The 17,610-nt window shown below is 36.9% G+C and overlaps 1 protein-coding gene across 1 annotated transcript in view; it reads right to left on the bottom strand.

The window, feature by feature from the left end:
- The window catches only part of CNGA3 (cyclic nucleotide gated channel subunit alpha 3), a 97,128-nt gene that overhangs the window by 70,241 nt on the left and 9,277 nt on the right, over window positions 1–17,610 (bottom strand). The gene's annotated exons all lie outside the window — the stretch shown is intronic.

Raw genomic sequence — 17,610 nt, 5'->3', positions numbered from 1 at the left:
CTATTTTAAATGGAATTTTTAAAATTTCATTTTCAATTGTTTGTTGCTAGTATATAAAAATACATTTGCATTTTCTCTATTGATTGTGTATTCTGTGACTTTACTAAACTCGCTTATAAGTTCTAATAGTAGTGCTGAATATTCCTTAGGATTTTCTATGCAAATAATTATGACTTCTGCAAATAGAGCTTTTTAACGTATTTTCTGATTTTTATCACTTTTATTTCCTTTTCTTGCCTATTGTACTGACTAGGAACTTCACTAAAATGTTTAATAGAAGTGGTGAAAGGGGGCACCCTTGTCTTGCTCTCAATCACAGGGGAAAGCATTCGTTCTTTCACTATTAAGTATGATGGTGGCTGTAGATTTTTTTCTTTTTGGTAGGTGCCTATAGGTGATTTGAGGGATTCAGGGACTGATCAAGGAAAAAGATATCACCAGGAGAGGCAGTAATGCAACAGGCTTTATTGGGCGGCACTCGGACAGGGTTGAATGAGAGGGGAAAGTCCCTCACAGCATGAGGCCTTTCAGAGGCTTACAGTGAGGGGCCACTTCCAGAAGTCAAGCAAGGGAGCTGCTGGTGCAGAGGAAGATCGGAGGGCTTAGATATCGGGGATATCACTCAGCAACGCGGCGGGGAGTCTCTGGGTGAGGGATCTCTGAAGGGCAGCAGCTGCTTGGGGCCTAATAATTACAGGCTATTTTATCAATAGGTAACAGCTGTTGAGTGAGGTTGCATGGGGTGTGAAAAGCAGGCAGTGTCTACGCAGCTAAAAATATGCTTGTTTGGACTATTTTAAAAATAATTGGATGTGCAAAAATTTGACTTTGGTGCCAGCAGTCTCCTGAGCTAATGGGTCTCAGCTTGCAGTGAAGAAATAAACAACCTAGGGGGCATGACACAGATGCTATCTTTGGCTCGTTTATATAACAATGTCCTTTATCAGTTTGACGAAGTTCTTCTCTTTTTCTATTTTCCTGAAAGTTTGTATCATGAATGGATTTTGAATTATATCAAAACATTTTTCTGCATCTATTGAGATGATCCTTTACAATGGAATGAATCGAATTTACGTTGATGGAGTTTTGCTTGTTAAAATTATCTTTAATTCCTGGGATGAACCCAACTTAGTCATGAGATGGCTTCTGTTTTTATGTATTGTTGGATTTGATTTGCTTATGTCATAATTTGCTTTTATTGTAACCTTCATTTTGATATTAGAGTTATGCTAGGCTCATAAAATAAATTGAGAAGTGTTACCTCTTCTTTATTTTCTAAAAGAGTTTGCGCAAGATTGGTATTATTTCTTCCTTAATCTTTGACAAAATTCACCAGTGAAACTATCTGGGCTTGGAGCTTCTTTTGTGGAAAGGGTTTAGATAACAAAATAAATTTCTTTAATAGATAAGATGATTCAGATTTTCTGCTTCATTTTATGTCAGTTTTGGTTAGTTGTATTTTTCAAGGTCCATTTCCTCTTAGTTTTTGAAATTTTCAGGAAAAAATGTGTTCATAATATTCATTTATTATGATTTTAATGTCTGTAGGATCTCTAGAGTTAACTCCTTTTTGTGTTAATTTGTGTTCTTTCCCTTTTTATTGCTAATTAGATGTTTATATAATTTGTTGATTTTTTTCAAAGAACCAACTTTTGGATTTGTCATTTTACCTTGTAATTCTTCTTTGTTCCATGGGTTATTCAGAAGTGTGTTTATTTAATTTCCAAATATTTTGAGATTTTAATGAATATCTTTACTGCCATTAGTTTCTCATTTAATTTCATTGTGGCCCAAGAATATACTCTGTATGATCACAATTCTTTTAAAATTATTGAGACATTTTATGGTGAAGTATATGGGCTATTTTGGTGAAAGTACCAAGCATGCTGGAAAAGAATATGTTTTCCAGAGTATAAGTGAAGGTGGTTGAGATAATCTATGTCTTTACTGGTTGTGGTTGTTGTTGTTTGTCTACTTGTTCTATGAAGTGCTGAGAGAAAGAAGTTAAAATCCACAACTATGTAAAATATAGAAACTTTGTAGGTCCATTTAGCACTATACCAGTTGCCTTTTATGGCATAGTTGCTGTATGTATTATATCTGTATGTATTATCAAGGAAATTAAGACAAAAAACAGTTAAAAAATTTACCTAGATACTTACCATTTCAGTTGCTATTCATTCCATCCTTAAGATCTGATTTTCTATTTTGTATCATTTCCCTGCAGCTTGAAGAATTTCCTGTAGCATTTCTTATGTTCAATTCTTCTGACGATAACTGCTCTTGACTGACTTTTGTCTGAAAATGTCTTTATTTTGCTTTCATTTTTGAAGGATATTTTCACTTGATATAGAATTTTGGTTGAGAGGTTTTATTTTTTTTCAGCACTTCAAGGATATTGTTGCACTGCCTTCTAACTTCTATAGTTTCTGATGAGAAGTCAGTGATTTCTAATTAAGGTTCCCCTTTATGTGATGTGTCATTTTTTTCTGGAAACTTTCAAGATTTTCTCTTTATGTCTGGTTTTCAACATTGTGCCTAAGATGGAATGATTTTCTTCTTGTTTATTCTGTTTGGAGTTCACTGTACTTCACAAATCTGTAAATTTATGTCTTTCAAGAAATTTGAAATCTTTTTCAGCCATTGTTTCTCCAAATATTTTTTCTTCATCCTCTCTTACAATTTTTAAAATTTGTAATTTTAAAACTGCAATTACAAAGTGTGTTAGATATTTTTGAATTTTCCCACAGTTCCCTGAAGTCTTGTTCATTTTTGAAAAAATCTTTTACCTCTTCAGACTGAACAATTTCTATTGATAACTCTCAGATCCACTGGCTCCTTCCCCTGTCTCTTCTGCTCGTAAGCTCATTCAGTGGATTCAAGATATTGCACTTTTTAGTTCTAGACTTTCCATTTGTTTAGTTTTTTTATAGTTTGTTTTCCTGCTGGAATTTCCTGTCTTTTCATTCAATATATTTTCTCTTATGTTAATGCACATAGTTATAGTAGCTGCTTAAAGTCCTTGTCTGATAATCCAACAGCTGGGTCGTCTCACAGTTAGTTTGTTGCCTTTTCTCTTGAACTGGATCACATTTTCACGGTTATATCTTGAATAACTTAAATTGTATCCCAGACTTTATGCATATTAAGTTGTAAAGACTCTAGATTCTGTAACATTCCTTAGAAGCCTTCATATTTTTGTTTTAGCAGACATTATCTTTGTTGAACTTAAACTGAAAATCTCTGCCTCTTAGGTGGAAGCTCAAATTTCCATTTAATTACTTTAGCCTTAGAAGATGTGTTTGTAACCTGTCTGTTTATGTGTGATTAAGGTGTCAGTCAGAGATTTGGGCAATTTACATATACAAAATTTGTGGCTCGCTGTGGCTCTGGCTCTGTCCTTGTTGGGATTCTCCCTGCACCTTCCAGAAGCTATAATTTCTCCAAACTCTGTTTTCTGGTTTTTCAAGCCAGAAAGACTAAATGTTTTCATTCAGAGATTAAGCCTTCACATGTGGTACTGACCATTTCCTGCCTCAGCCTGCCCTCAAGCTAAAATATGTAATAATAGGAAACTCACCACACCAGAATCTGCCTGCCTTTGGTCACTCTCCAGAGTCTCTGGGTAGTTATTATTTTTATTTTATCCAGAATTTACAGTTATCTGTCAGAGGGTTCCGTGTTAAGAGTTTACTCAACCACATTGACAGTGAAATTCCTCTCACTTTCATATTGGAAGGTTAGTTCCACTGAATACACAATTGTTTGTTACAGGTTTTTGTTATTTTTTTTTCTTTCTGGTCTCCATAGTTTTAGTCGAGAAGTCATTCATATTGTGTCATTGTTCCTCTGAATGTAACATGTTGTTCTTCTCTGGCTGCTTTCAAGATTTTCTTGTTAGCATCATCTTTTAGTGGTTTGAATATTATGTGCCTTGGAGTAGTTTTATTTGTATTTATCATGCTCATGATTAGTTAGGCTTCTTGGATCTATTAATGTTTTCCACCACATTTTGGAAATTTTCAGTAATTGTCTCCAAATATGTTTTTTTTCTCTTTCTCTGTTTCCTTTCTCCTAGGATTCCAATTTCACATAGTTTGAAATACTTGAAATCTTTCCACAGGTCTCTGAGGTTCTGTTTACTTTTGTTCATCTTTTTTTCTGTTTGTTCTTTGGATTGGGTAAATTTTATTAATCTATCTTCAAGTTCAATGATTCTTCTGCTCTCTCCATTCTGCTGTTCTGTCCACTTAGTATATATTTTTTTGTAGCTTTCAGTTCTTGAATTTTCCTTTTGCTTTTTTAATACTTTCATTTCTCTATTGAGGTTCCCTACTCATTTCTTCATTGATACTATATTTTCCTTTAATTCTTTGCATTTGTTTATAGTAGCTGTTTTGAGTCTGTTAAATACAATATCTGGACTCAATCAAGGTTGCTATTAAGTCTTTTATCCATCAGAATGAAACACATTTTCCTGTTTCTTTGTATATCTACTAAGTTTCTTGTGGTTCAAAATTGGAAACTTTAGGCAATATGTTCTAGTGATGCTGGATTCTCTTGCATTCTTCAAGGCTTTTTTTTGTCTGCTTGATTTTTTTTTTTTTTGCTGTTCTAATAGGAAGTTATCTTGCCTGTACTCAAACTGCAAACTTTTTTCTTCTGTAGTATGAAGCAGTTCACATCTCTATTCATTCTATGGCTTCTCACTGTTGCTTTTTCTTTTTTTATCCTGGCAGCTTGGGTGTTTCCCCATGCCTAATAATTTGATGGTTGGCCAAGGATTTTGGCAGGTTTTGGCAGGATTTCAGTGATTTCCTTGCTTAAATTTTCAACTGCTCTGCCAGCGTTAGACTCTGTCCTCTGACACTTGAATCCCATAAGAGTAGATTACTGCTGCCCAAGCTGTACGTGGTTTGAAAATGCATTTCAGTTAAAAAGCAGCAAACGCACAGACTTTGCTCCACAAAGTTCTATTTCTCAAAAGTAGATTCCTCCCAGCTTTCTGTCTACTTATTTTTTTTAACAAGGCTCCCTAGGTTCTCCTCTGTACATGCACAATTTAGTGATCAGCCAGAAATTAGAACAGAGTTTATCCTTGGATTTTATGACTCACTCTTATTGTAGTTTCTTGCTGCCTGGATTTCTTCTTTGCATTTTCACTTCTTTTCCAGTCTTGAAGTCTTATCTCCGACACCTAGAGCCAGTCAGGCTGCAGTTTTCTGTTGCCTTGGCCATGAAAGTTGGGGAGAGCCCTTAGGCCAGAGTGTCACAACCTTACAATTCTTACCTCTTCCAGTGGTAGTTTTTGGAGAAACTCTTCACATTATGCCTGCTTTTGAACATTTTATTGTGCCTTTAAACACGTGTTGATTTTTAAAAATATTTTCTCCAGGTCTTAAAATTATTATATGTGAATAGATTTGCGTTAGCACTTCACATTGCCACATTACTGGAAGTTCTCTAAATGTAGTTTTAACTTGCATTTTTCTTATTGTTAGTGAATTTAAACATCTTTTCATATTTTCAGGTCTATTCTTCTATCTTCGTGACTAGTACATGTCTTTTGCCTATTTTTCTGCCAGGTTTTAGTCATTCTTTTCCCCTGAATTTTTAAGAGTTCTCTTATATTTTAGAACATCAGCCCTTTGTGTGACATATTGTGTAAGCACTTTCTCCCAGTTTATCATTTATCTTTTGTCTTTGTTTATGGTGCTTTCTGGTAATGCATTTTTAAAAATAAATCTTTACATAGGTGACTTGAGCAGTCTTTTATTGCATCAGGATTTTGAGTTGTAGTTAAAAAAATCTTTCTCTACACCCACATTATAGAGGAATTCGCTCATGTTTTCTTCTACTACTTGTATGCTTTCATTTTCTTACATTTAGGACTTAGATCTATTTGGAGTTTATTCTGGTATGTAGTATAGGGCATGGATCTAATTTTATTGTTTTCCAGTGGCTATCAGTCATCCCAGCATCAGTTATTTAAAAGTACCAGTGATTTGAGATGCCACATTTATAATATACTAAATTTCCATATATGTTAGTGTCTATTTCTGGATTTTATTGTATTCTATTAATCTATTTGTCTTTTCTTGTGCTAACACCACTCTATTTTAAGCATAAAGCTGTTATAGTGTTTTATATGTCAGAACAAGTCCCTCCTAATGGCTTTTTTCAGTATTTTCTAGTTACTCTCATATGTTTATTTTTCCATATGTGCTTTACTATCAACTTTTCAAACCTCATAAAATATTTGCTGTTATTTTAATTAGTATTGTGTTACATTAATAAATGAACTCGGGGAGAAATGACGTCTTCACGACATTGAGCCATCCTATCTAAAAACAAGGGATGTTTAAGTCTACTTTTGTGTCTTTCAGCAGTGTTTTACAGTTTTTCTCATATTGTTTTTGCACATTTCTTGTTAAGTTTTTCTAGGTACAGTTGATCCTCATTATTCATGGATTCAATATTTCTGAATTCACCTACTCACTAAAATTTATTTGTAACTCCAAAATCAATACTCAAGGCATTTTGCAGATATGTGTATGCTCAGAGTGGTGAAAAAATTTGAGTCACCTGACTGCCTTATTGTTTCAGCTCTCCTACTGTAAAACAGCATCCTTTTCATAGCATACTTAGTGCCACATTTTCACATTTTTGTGCTTACTGTTGGTGATTTCACTGTTTAAAATGACCCGCAAGTGTAGGGGTGACCTCTAGTGTTCCTAAGTGCAAGAAGGCTGTGATATGACTTACAAAGGAAATATGCATTAAATAAACTTCATTCAGGCATGAGTTTTAGTGCTGTTGGCTATGAGTTCTATGTTAATAAATCAATATATATTAAATAAGGTGTTTTAAAAACAGAAACACACAGTTGATGAAAATTATGTGGCTACAGGCTCGCAGGAACCTAACCTGTATTTCCCCTAGGAGCAATGATTCAGTATTTGCTAAATTCAGTGTTAGAGGTGACTTTATAGAACATAAGTGCCATGAATAATGAGAATTGGCTGTATTTTAATTTTTTTGTTGCTATTGCAAATGAGATCTTCTCTATCAATATATCTTCTAATTGATCATTATTTGTGTATATGAAGGCTATTGGCTTCTATATATTAAATTTCTATTCTGTTACCTCACTGAACTCTTTTTATTGTTTGAATTAGCATTACCATTGATTCTCTCAAGTTTTTCAGGTATACTCTTTTATCATATGCAAATATAATTTTACTTCCTTTTCAATTATATTCCCCTAATTAATTTCTCTTGTCAAATTATGTTGACTACAACTCCTCTACCCCGCCTTTAAGGACAGTTTTTCATCTATGTGGAACTGCTCTGACTTGGTAATGGACTAGGTCATTGATCCATAGACTCCTGGAGTTGAAAAGGAACTTAGAGGTAATGTCTGTCACTTGATGCATGGGTCTTTTCTACATCACTCAAGTGGTCATTCAGTCTCTTCTTGAACATCTGTTCCCTTTCCTCTGGTAAAAGCATATCTCTGTCTTTCAGGGAGTCATTCTGTACTCATTCCACATAGTTGTTATGTGACTGTCAATCACTACATCCTGAAGCCCCATCCCTGGATTTTAATCCAGGCCAATTATATAGGGTGGCCATAAAATCTGAATACATAGCTATTATTATTTTTTTGATAGATTGAACCCCTTTCATTACTTCTGGTATATGCTAAAAGTGTAGATTTGTTCAGTGAAAATCAAACACACAAATCACCAGAGACAATGTATCAGATGCATGTGCAGGGATAGGTGGAAATGCAGTAGTGGACCACTGTCATTACTCTATATAGCCAACTAGCTTCAAGAGAGATTTACATAATAAGAAAATAAAGTCTTTTATATATACCAACATAGTAACCATTTCTGGTACTTTTCATCATCTGTGCCATTTTTGAGTTAGTTTCAATTGATTTTTCTCCTCATTATGGGTCATATTTTCCTGTTTCTTCTCATGCCTGATAATCTTTGATTGGAGTCTAGACACTGTGAATTTACTTTATTGGGTGGTGGATATTTTTTTTTTTTTTATCCCTACAAATATTCTTGGCTTTGTTCTGGGACACAGGTTACTTGAAAACAGTTTGACTCTTTTAGGGCTTGCTTTTAAAAGCTTTACTAGATGGGACCAGAGAAGTGTTTAGTCTAAGGCCAATTTTGCTCCACTATTGAGGCAAACCTCTTCTGAGTACTCTACCTGATGCCCCATGACTAACGAGGTTTTCTACTCTGACTGGAAGAAACAAGAGATATTCCCAGCCCTGTGTGAGCTGTAGGGATTGTTCCCTCTAATCTTTTTGGGAGGTTCCTTCCCCAGGCTTGAGTAGTTGCCTCACAGCCATGTACTGATCAGTACAGGGTTGAAGACTCAAGGGGGCTTCTTTACAGATCTCCAGAGTTCTTTCTGTGTAGCTGTCTCCTCTCCAGTGCTCTATCCTCTGGACTCCAGCTGCCTTGGTCTGCTTAGAATTCTGGTTCTATCTCCTCCGTTCACAGAGGCTGCCAGGGCTCTCCCCGGGTACCTGCTCCCTTTGCTACAGCCTGGAAACTATCCCCAGGGAGTAAGCTGAGAACTCATTTATTTCCCAGAGATCACTGTACTTCATTGACTTTGTCCAATGTTATAGAAACTGATTACATACATTTTATCAGGTGTTTTAGTTGTTTCAGGTGGGGTGGAGTTTGGGGGTGAAATCTGGCTCTTTTTATTCCATATCAGCTGGAAGTGGAAATACACTGCTGTTATTGCAATTTTCCCCATCATATTGAACTGGGCATTGCCAATGAAGGACAATACATTGAACGTATCACTTAACGTCACACGGCATATTATGCATTGTAATGTAATATCAACAAACTATTATTATGTATATTTGTCCTGTAGTTTTTCATCCCTGCACATGCCCCCAAACCAGACAACGGTGATTCGTCCAAAAATAAAGTGGAGATGAAGAGAGGTAGAATAGAGAAGGTAATTACCTTCCAAATGTCTGATGGTATCTCTCTGGAGCCTAGCATATTGTCAGCACTCAACTGCTTGTTGAATAACTGAATGAACGCATGCATGCTTGCATGAATGTATGCGTACATGAATGAATGATTATGACTCGATGAATGGTTTCTTTCCTACTCCACCAGCTCTCCACTGTGCAGACCAAAACCAGATAACTGCTCTAGAGCCTTCCTGCCTGGGAGAAACCTCTAGGTTCTGGGGGGCAGCATGCCTTCCCACACACTGTCCTCTACTTTTTTTCTGGATCATTTCCTCACTCCTCAATTCCTTGCTCAGTGCATTACTAATTTTAGCCTGATGCTGAACTGATGTCCCTTTTTCTTTCATACATTTGTAAGAGGATTCCTTCTTCAATTTCTTCTCCATTACCCTGGTGACCTCCTAGGTTTCAGGAATGTGAGCAACACATTAAAAAAAATTTTTTTTTATTGTGGTAACATTGGTTTACAACATATGAATTTCAGGTGTACATCATTATATTTCGATTTCTGTGTAGATTACATCATGTTCACCACCCAAACACTAATTGCAATCCATCTCCATACACATGTGCCTAATCCCCCTTTCACACCCTCCTTCCTCTCCCAATCCCCTCTGGTAACCACCAATCCAGTCTCTGTCTCTATGTGTTTGTTGCTGTTTTTATCATCTATTTATGAACGAGATCATACGGTATTCGACTTTCTCCCTCTGACTTATTTTGCTTAGCATCATACCCTCAAGGTCCATCCATGTTGTCACAAATGGCCAGATTTTATCCTTTTTTATGGCCAAGTAGTATTTCATTGTGTATATATACCACATCTTCCTTATCCATTCATCCCTTGATGGGCATATAGGTTGCTTCCAAGTCTTGGCTATTGTTAATAATGCTGCAATGAACATAGGGGTGCATATATCTTTACGCATTCGTGTTTTCATATTCTTGGGATAGATACCCAGCAGTGGAATAGCTGGATTGTATGGTAGTTCTATTCTTAAGTTTTTGAGGAATCTCCATACTCTTTTCCATAGTGCTTGCACCAGTTTGCACTCCCACCAGCAGTGTATGAGAACTCCTTTCTCTCCACATCCTCTCCAACACTTGTTGTTTCCTGTCTTGTTAATTATAGCCATTCTAACAGATATGAGGTGATATCTCACTGTAGTTTTGATTTGCATTTCCCTGATAGTTAATGATGTTGAACATCTTTTCATGTGCCTGTTGGCCATCTGTATATCTTCTTTGGAGAAATGTCTGTTCAGGTCTTTTCCTCATTTTTTAATTGGGTTGTTGGTTTTTTGTTGTTGAGATGTATGAGTTCTTTATATATTTTGGAGATTAACCCCTTATCAGATATATGGTTTGCAAACATCTTCTCCCAATTGTTAGGTTGTCTTTTCGTTTTGCTGATGGTTTCCTTTGCAATGCAGAAGGTTTTTAGTTTGATGAAGTCCCATTTGTTTATTTTTTTCTATTGTTTCCCTTGCCCGGTCAGACGTGGTACTTGAAAATATGCTGCTAAGACTGATGTCAAAGAGCGTACTGCCTTGTTTTCTTTTAGAAGATTCATGGTTTCAAATCTTACATTCAAGTCTTTCATCGATTTTGAGTTAATTTTTGTGTATGATGTAAGATAATGGTCTACTTTCATTCTTTTACATGTGGCTGTCCAGTTTTCCCAACACTATTTATTGAAGAGACTTTCCTTTGTCCATTGTATGTTCTTGGCTCCCTTGTCCAAAATTAGCTGTTCATAGATGTGTGGGTTTATTTCTGGGCTCTCAATTCTGTTCCATTGATCTGTGTGTCTATTTTTGTGCCAGTACCATGCTGTTTTGGTTACTACAGCTTTGTAGTATATTTTGAAATCAGGGAGTGTGATACCTCCAGCTTTGTTCTTTTTTCTCAGGATTTCTTTGGCTATTTGGGGTCTTTTGTTGTTCCATATAAATTTCAGGATTCTTTGTACTTTTTCTGAAAAAACTGTCGTTGGAACTTTGATAGGGATTGCATTGAATCTGTAGATTGCTTTAGGAAGTATGGACATTTTAACTATGTTAATTCTTCCAATCCAAGGCCATGGAATATCTTTCCATTTCTTTGTGTCTTCTTCAATTTCTTTCAACAATGTTTCATAGTTTTCAGTGTACAGGTCTTTCACCTCTTTGGTTAAGTTTATTCCTAGATTTTTTTGTGTGTGTGTGATTGTAAATGGGATTGTATTCTTAATTTCTCTTTCTCCTACTTCGTTGTTAGTGTATAGATATGCAACTGACTTTTGTATGTTTATTTTGTATCCTGCAACTTCAGTGTATTCATTTATTATTTCTAAAAGTTTTTTGTTGGATTCTTTAGGGTGTTCTATATATAAAATTATGTCATCTGCAAAGAGTGACAGTTTCACTTCTTCCTTTCCAGTCTGGATTCCTTTTATTTCTTTTTCTTGCCTGATTGCCCTGGCTAGGACTTCCAATACTATGTTAAATAAGAGTGGTGAAAGTGGGCATCCTTGTCTGGTTCCTGTTCTTAGGGGGATAGCTTTCAGTTTTTGTCCATTGAGAATGATATTAGCTGTGGGATTGTCATATATGGTCTTTATTACGTTGAGGTATTTTCCTTCTATACTCATTTTACTCAGAGTTTTTATCATAAATGGATGCTATATCTTGTCAAATGCTTTCTCTGCATCTATTGAGATGATCATGTGATTTTTATTCTTCATTTTGGTAATGTGGTGTATTACGTTGCTTGATTTGCAGATGTTGAATCATCCTTGCATCCTGGAATAAATCTCACTTGATCATGGCCTATTATCTTTTTAACGTATTGTTGTATTTGTTTTGCTAGTATTTTGTTGAGTATTTTTGCATCGACGTTCATCAGTGATACTGGCCAGTAATTTTCTTTTTTTGTGTTGTCTTTGTCTGGTTTTGGTATCAGGGTAATGTTGGATTCATAGAATGAGTTAGGAAGCTTCCCCTCCTCTTCCATCTTTTGGAAGAGTGTGAGAAGGATAGCTATTAACTCTTCTTTGAATGTTTGGTAGAATTCACCAGGGAAGCCATCTGGTCCTGGACTTTTTTTTTTTTTTTTTTTACTGTTTTGATCTCCTTACTGGTGATTGGTCTATTCAAATTCTCTATTTCTTTTTCATTCAGTTTTGGAAGGTTGTATGTTTCTAAGAATGTATTCATTTCTTCTACATTATCCAATTTGTTGGCATATAGCTTTTTGTAATATTCTCTTATAATCTTTTGTATTTCTGAGGTGTCCATTGTAATTTCTCCTCTTCCATTTCTGATTTTATTCATTTGAGCCTTCTCTTTTTTTTCTTGTTGTGTCTAGCTAACAGTTTGTCAATTTTGTTTGTCTTTTCAAAGAATTAGCTCTTAGTTTCTTTGATGTTTTTCTATTGTTTTTTCAGTCTCTATTTCATTTATTTTTGCTCTGATTTTTATTATTTCCTTCCTTCTAGTGATTTTGGGACCTGTTTGTTGTTCTTTTTCCACTTCCTTTAGGTGCACTGTTAGATTGTTAATTTCAGGTTTTTCTTGTTTGTTGAGGTATGCCTATATTGCTATAAATGTCCCTCTTAGAACTGCTTTTGCCGTATTCCATAAATTTTGGCATGTCATGTTTTCATTTTCATTTGTCTCCAGGTATTTTTTTATTTCTCCTTTGATTTCTTCATTGACCAAATTGTTGTTCAGTAGCATTTTGTTTAATCTCCACATATTTGTGGCATTTCTGATTTTCTTCCTGTAGTTGATTTCTAGTTTCATACCGTTATGGTCAGAAAAGATGCTTGGTATTATTTCAATCTTCCTAAATTTATTGAGACTTGTTTTGTGTCCTAATATGTGATCTATCCTGGAGAATCTTCCACGTGCATTTGAAAAGAATGTGTATTCTGCAGTTTTTGGATGAAATGTTCTATCTATATCTACTAAGTCCATCTGGCCTAATGTGTCATTTAAAGCCAATGTTTCCCTATTGCTCTTCTGTTTGGATGATATATCCATTGGTGTAAGTGGAGTGTTCAAGTCCCCTACTATTATTGTGTTGCTGTCTATTTCTTCTTTTATGTCTGTCAATAATTGCTTTATATATTTAGGTGCTCCTATGTTGGGTGTATACATATTTACAAGTGTTGTATCCACTTCTTGGATTGTTCCCTTTATCATTATGTAGTGCCCCTCTTTGTTTCTTGTTACAGTTTTTGTTTTAAAGTCTATTTTTTCTGATATAAGTATTGCTAGCCCAGCTTTCTTTTCATTGCCATTTGCATGGAGTATCTTTTTCCATCCCTTCACTTTCAGTTTGTGAGTGTTTTTAGGTCTGAAGTGTGTCTCTTGTATGCATCATATATATGGGTCTTGTTTTTTAATCCAATCAGCCACTCTCTGCCTTTTGATTGGAACACTTAGTCCTTTGACATTTAAAGTAGTTATTGATAAGAATGTACTTATTGCCATTTTGTTACTTTTTTTCTGGATGTTTTAGTAGTTTTGTTTATTTTTTATTGCAGTAACATTAGTTTATAACATTATATAAATTCCAGGTGTACATCATTATATTTCAGTTTCTGTGCAGATTACATCATGTTCACCACCCAAAGACTAATTACAATCCATCACCATACACATGTGCCTAATCACTGCTTTCATCTTCCTCCCTCCCCCTTTCCCCCCTGGTAGCCACCAATCCAATCTCTGTCTCTATGTGATTATTGTTGTTTTTTTTCAGTAGTTCTTCTCTGTTCCTTTCATCTTCTCTTGCTCTCTTCCCTTGTGGTTTGATGGCTTTCGTCAGTATTATGTTTGGGTTCCTCTCTCTTAATTTTTTGTGTATTTATTATAGGTTTCTGGTTTGTGATTACCATGAGGTTCATATATAATAACCTATATGTATAGCAATTTGTATTAAGTTGGTGGTTTCTTTAATTTGACCTCTTGCTTAAAGCTCTACTCTTTTACTCTTCTCTTCCCACATTTTATGTTTTTGATATCATATCTAACCTCTTTTTTTATGCATATATATATATGTTACCCTCTTATCATAGAAACAGATAATTTTAGTACTTTTGTCATTTGACCTTCATATTAGCTTCATAGGTGGTTGATCTGCTACCTTTACTGTATAGTTGCCTTTACCAGTGATTTTATTGCTTTTTTTTTTTTTTGATAATTTTCTTATTCCTGTTTGTGGTCTTTTCTTTTCCACTTAAGTCCCTTTAGCATTTCTTATAAGGCTGGTTTCTTGGTGATAAACTCCTTTAGTTTTTGCTTGTCTGGGAAACTCTTTATCTCTCCTTCCATTTTGACTGATAACCTTGCTGGGTAGAGTATTCTTAGCTGTAGGTTTTCTCCTTTCAGCACTTTATACAGTGCCACTCCCTTCTAGCCTGTAAGGTTTCTGCTGAGAAGTCAGCTAGTAACCTTATGGGGTTTCCTTTGTATGTAACTTGTTGCCTTTCTCTTGTGGCTTTTAGGATTCTCTCTTTACCTTTAATTCTTTACATTTTAATTATAATGTGCCTTGGTATGGGCCTCTTTGGTTTTATCTTGTTTGGTGCTCTCTGTGCTTCCTGTAACTGGATGTCTGTTTCCTTCCTTAGGTCTGGAAAGTTTTCAGCTATTATTTCTTCAAATAGATTCTCTGCCCCTTTGTCTCTCTCTTCTCTTTCTGGGACACCTGTAATATGGATGTTAGTGCCCTTGATGTTGTCCCAGAAGTCCCTTAGACTATCTTTGTTCTTTTTAACTCTTTTTTCTTTTATATCTTCTAAAGCTTGGGTGATTTCCTCTTTCGTCCAGCTCATTGATCCATTGTTCTGTATCATCTACTCTGCTTTTGAGTCCCTCTAGTGAATTTTTCATTTCCAGTATTGTATTCCTCATTTCTGATTGGTTCTTTTTTATGTTTTCCAATTCTTTGTTGAAGTTCTTATTGAGTTCATCCATTCTTCTCCCAAGATCAGTGAGTGACTTATGACTCTTAGTTTGTACTCTTTGTCAGGTAGGTTTTTCATTTCTGTTTCATTTAGTTCTTTTTCTGGGGTTTTGTCCTGTTCCCTTACTTGGAATGTTTTCCTTTGTCTCCTCATTTTGCCTCTTTCTCTGTGCTTTTATCTATGTATTAGGTAGGTTAGCTACGTCTCCTGATCTTGGAGAGGTGGCCTTATGTAAGAGATGCCTTGTGAGGCCTTGCAGTGTGCTTCCCTCTTGTCACCAGTTCCAAATGTTCCAGGAGTGTCTCCTGTGTGGGCTACATATGTCCTTCTGTTGTGGCAGGGTTCCTCTTGCTGCAGGTGCCTGGGGAGGTTATGCTGTCCCCCTGGCCAGCTGGTGGTAATGTTCAGCTGCGTGTGGCTGCTATAGACCTTTCAGTCACTTTGTTGGGCATGGGGAGCCCCAGCACAGTTGGTTGCAAGATGTAATAGCACATTCCTATTGCAGTTTTCTGTTAAGTGAGTAGGCCTCCACTATGGCTGGTTGCTAGGCTCAGGGGCTTGCAATTGCTATAGGCCTCTGGCCTGCAAGGCTGTTGTCAGGATCTCAGGATTGCAGCTGAGTGGGGCTGGCCCAAGGCATGGGCGCACCCAATTGTTTCAGGCTTTGGACTTTGGGGCCAATCTCCTATGTGGCTGTTTGAGAAGCACAAGTCTGCTGAAGCTGACAAGTCGCACCACCCACAAGGTCACACATCCTGTCAACACAGTCCTGCCCTGTGCATGCACCCTGACCCACTGAAATGGACCCAGTTGCCCCACTGCAGAGGCCCCACACACTCCACCAATGCAGGCCTGCACCTTGTACGTTCCCTGCTCCACAGAGGCAGACCCACTTGCCGGGCTGCAGAGGTTCCAGGCACCGCCCCCCCCATGAGGGCCCACAAGATTCCCTGAGGGCTTGCTGTTGGGTGTGGCCAGTCCCTAGGGTGGGCTGCCTGCTCTGGCTGAGGTGGATTAAATCAGTGCTCTAGTAGGTGAGGCTGTCCCCTGTGCTAACAGGCCATGGGACAAACTCCAATGGCATTTGCCAGTGTCTGTGTCAGCACAGCTGTACTAGGTCACAATAATGGCTGCTGCCATTGTCTCAGTCCCCTGGGGAGGTGGTCCTAGCCTGGGGAGGCCTCATCTCTCACTGAGATGCGCGAAGAGCCTATCAAGTGAGTCCATTTTCACCAAAGGACTGCTCATCTTTTCTTCTGGTGATTTTAGGTTGCTCTCCTAAATGGGTGAATTTGTGCGTGGGCCTTTTAAGAGCAGGCTTTTTTCCCTTATGTCCGATAGCTTTTCTGGGGGTATTCCCTGTTGAAGTTAATAGCCAGAAAAGCCAGATATTGTGACCTTTGTCTTGGTTGTGCTGAGTTCAAAAGCTGCTTATTGGGGTAATGTTCCCCTGCTCAGATCCCCTGCTCTTGCTGGGAAAGCGTCATACTTTAAGATTGCTCTTGGCTGGCCGTGAAGTGTCTCAGCCAGAAGATGGTTTTTTTCCTCTCCAGACAGGAATTTCTGCCTCTTCCAACTCAGTCAGGACTGTCCCTTTCTGTGGGGATTCTTTTTATCAAGTTTTCAGTTCTCTCTGAGGAGTAATTGTTCAAGAGTAGTTGTAAATTTGTTGTGTCCATGGGAAGAGGTCAGTTCAGAGTCCGTCTACACCACCATGTTGACACTATCCTCTCTGAGCACCACTTTTAATTAGGTTGCAACTTTCTGAAGTATCAGAACACTGCTGTATCTTTTCTATTTGCAGAAAGCATCCAATATTTTTCTTATTAATAATCTGTACCCTATTATTATCTAGGGGCTATTACTGACTCGAAAAAGAGAACTTGGGAGAGCTATTTCATTTTTGAAATTAGTGAAGCTGATTTCACTAAGAAATTAACAAACAGAAGCCATATATGTCATTTTATATGTAATTGCTGAGATGTGTTCAAAGAAAACAGTAATAAATAAATAACCCAGGAGTTTTGAAACGTTTTCAACCTAAGAGTTTTTATTCTGGTTCCATGCTCAATTAGATGTACCTACAACAGACTATAGACAAAAATAATTAGGGAGGGCTCAATAAAAATTTCCAGAAAACAAAAAAAATAGGGAATTCTCAGTTTTGCAGATCTCAGACAAGTTCTTAGGTTCTAACAGTAAGTGATAAAATCCCTAATTCAGATGAAGTAATCAATTTAAAATAAGACTGCAGGCCTTGATTATAACTACATTGACTTCCAAAAAATCTGAAGATCCTATGACAATAATCTGTCAGATTAAACTTCTGGGCATGGAGAGTTTACCAGGAGATGGAGCACAGTTTTGTGAGGACAGGGAAAATAATAGGATGATGAATGGTCGGGAAAAGCCAGAACCGATAAGCTCAAACAGGTAGGAGATCCAGGTGGGGGATGTTGGAGAAGTCTAACTTTTGTACAAACAGGGAGGTCACAGGTAGAATAAAGGGCACTCTTACCTCAGCAGAGGGGCTAGTTCCACAGTGTCGAGTGGCTGAGGTCTGTACAGCCCTGGAGGAACGCTGGCTCTCTTAAACATAGTTGCCACTAGACTGCTTTAAGGATTCTCA

This window comes from Ceratotherium simum, chromosome 40 (assembly GCF_057802395.1).
Source record: "Ceratotherium simum simum isolate JZ-2026a chromosome 40, ASM5780239v1, whole genome shotgun sequence".
In the NCBI taxonomy this organism is placed as follows: domain Eukaryota; kingdom Metazoa; phylum Chordata; class Mammalia; order Perissodactyla; family Rhinocerotidae; genus Ceratotherium; species Ceratotherium simum.
The sequence above is the reverse complement of the archived record's forward strand: the minus strand, read 5'-3'. Positions and strand labels throughout refer to the sequence as shown.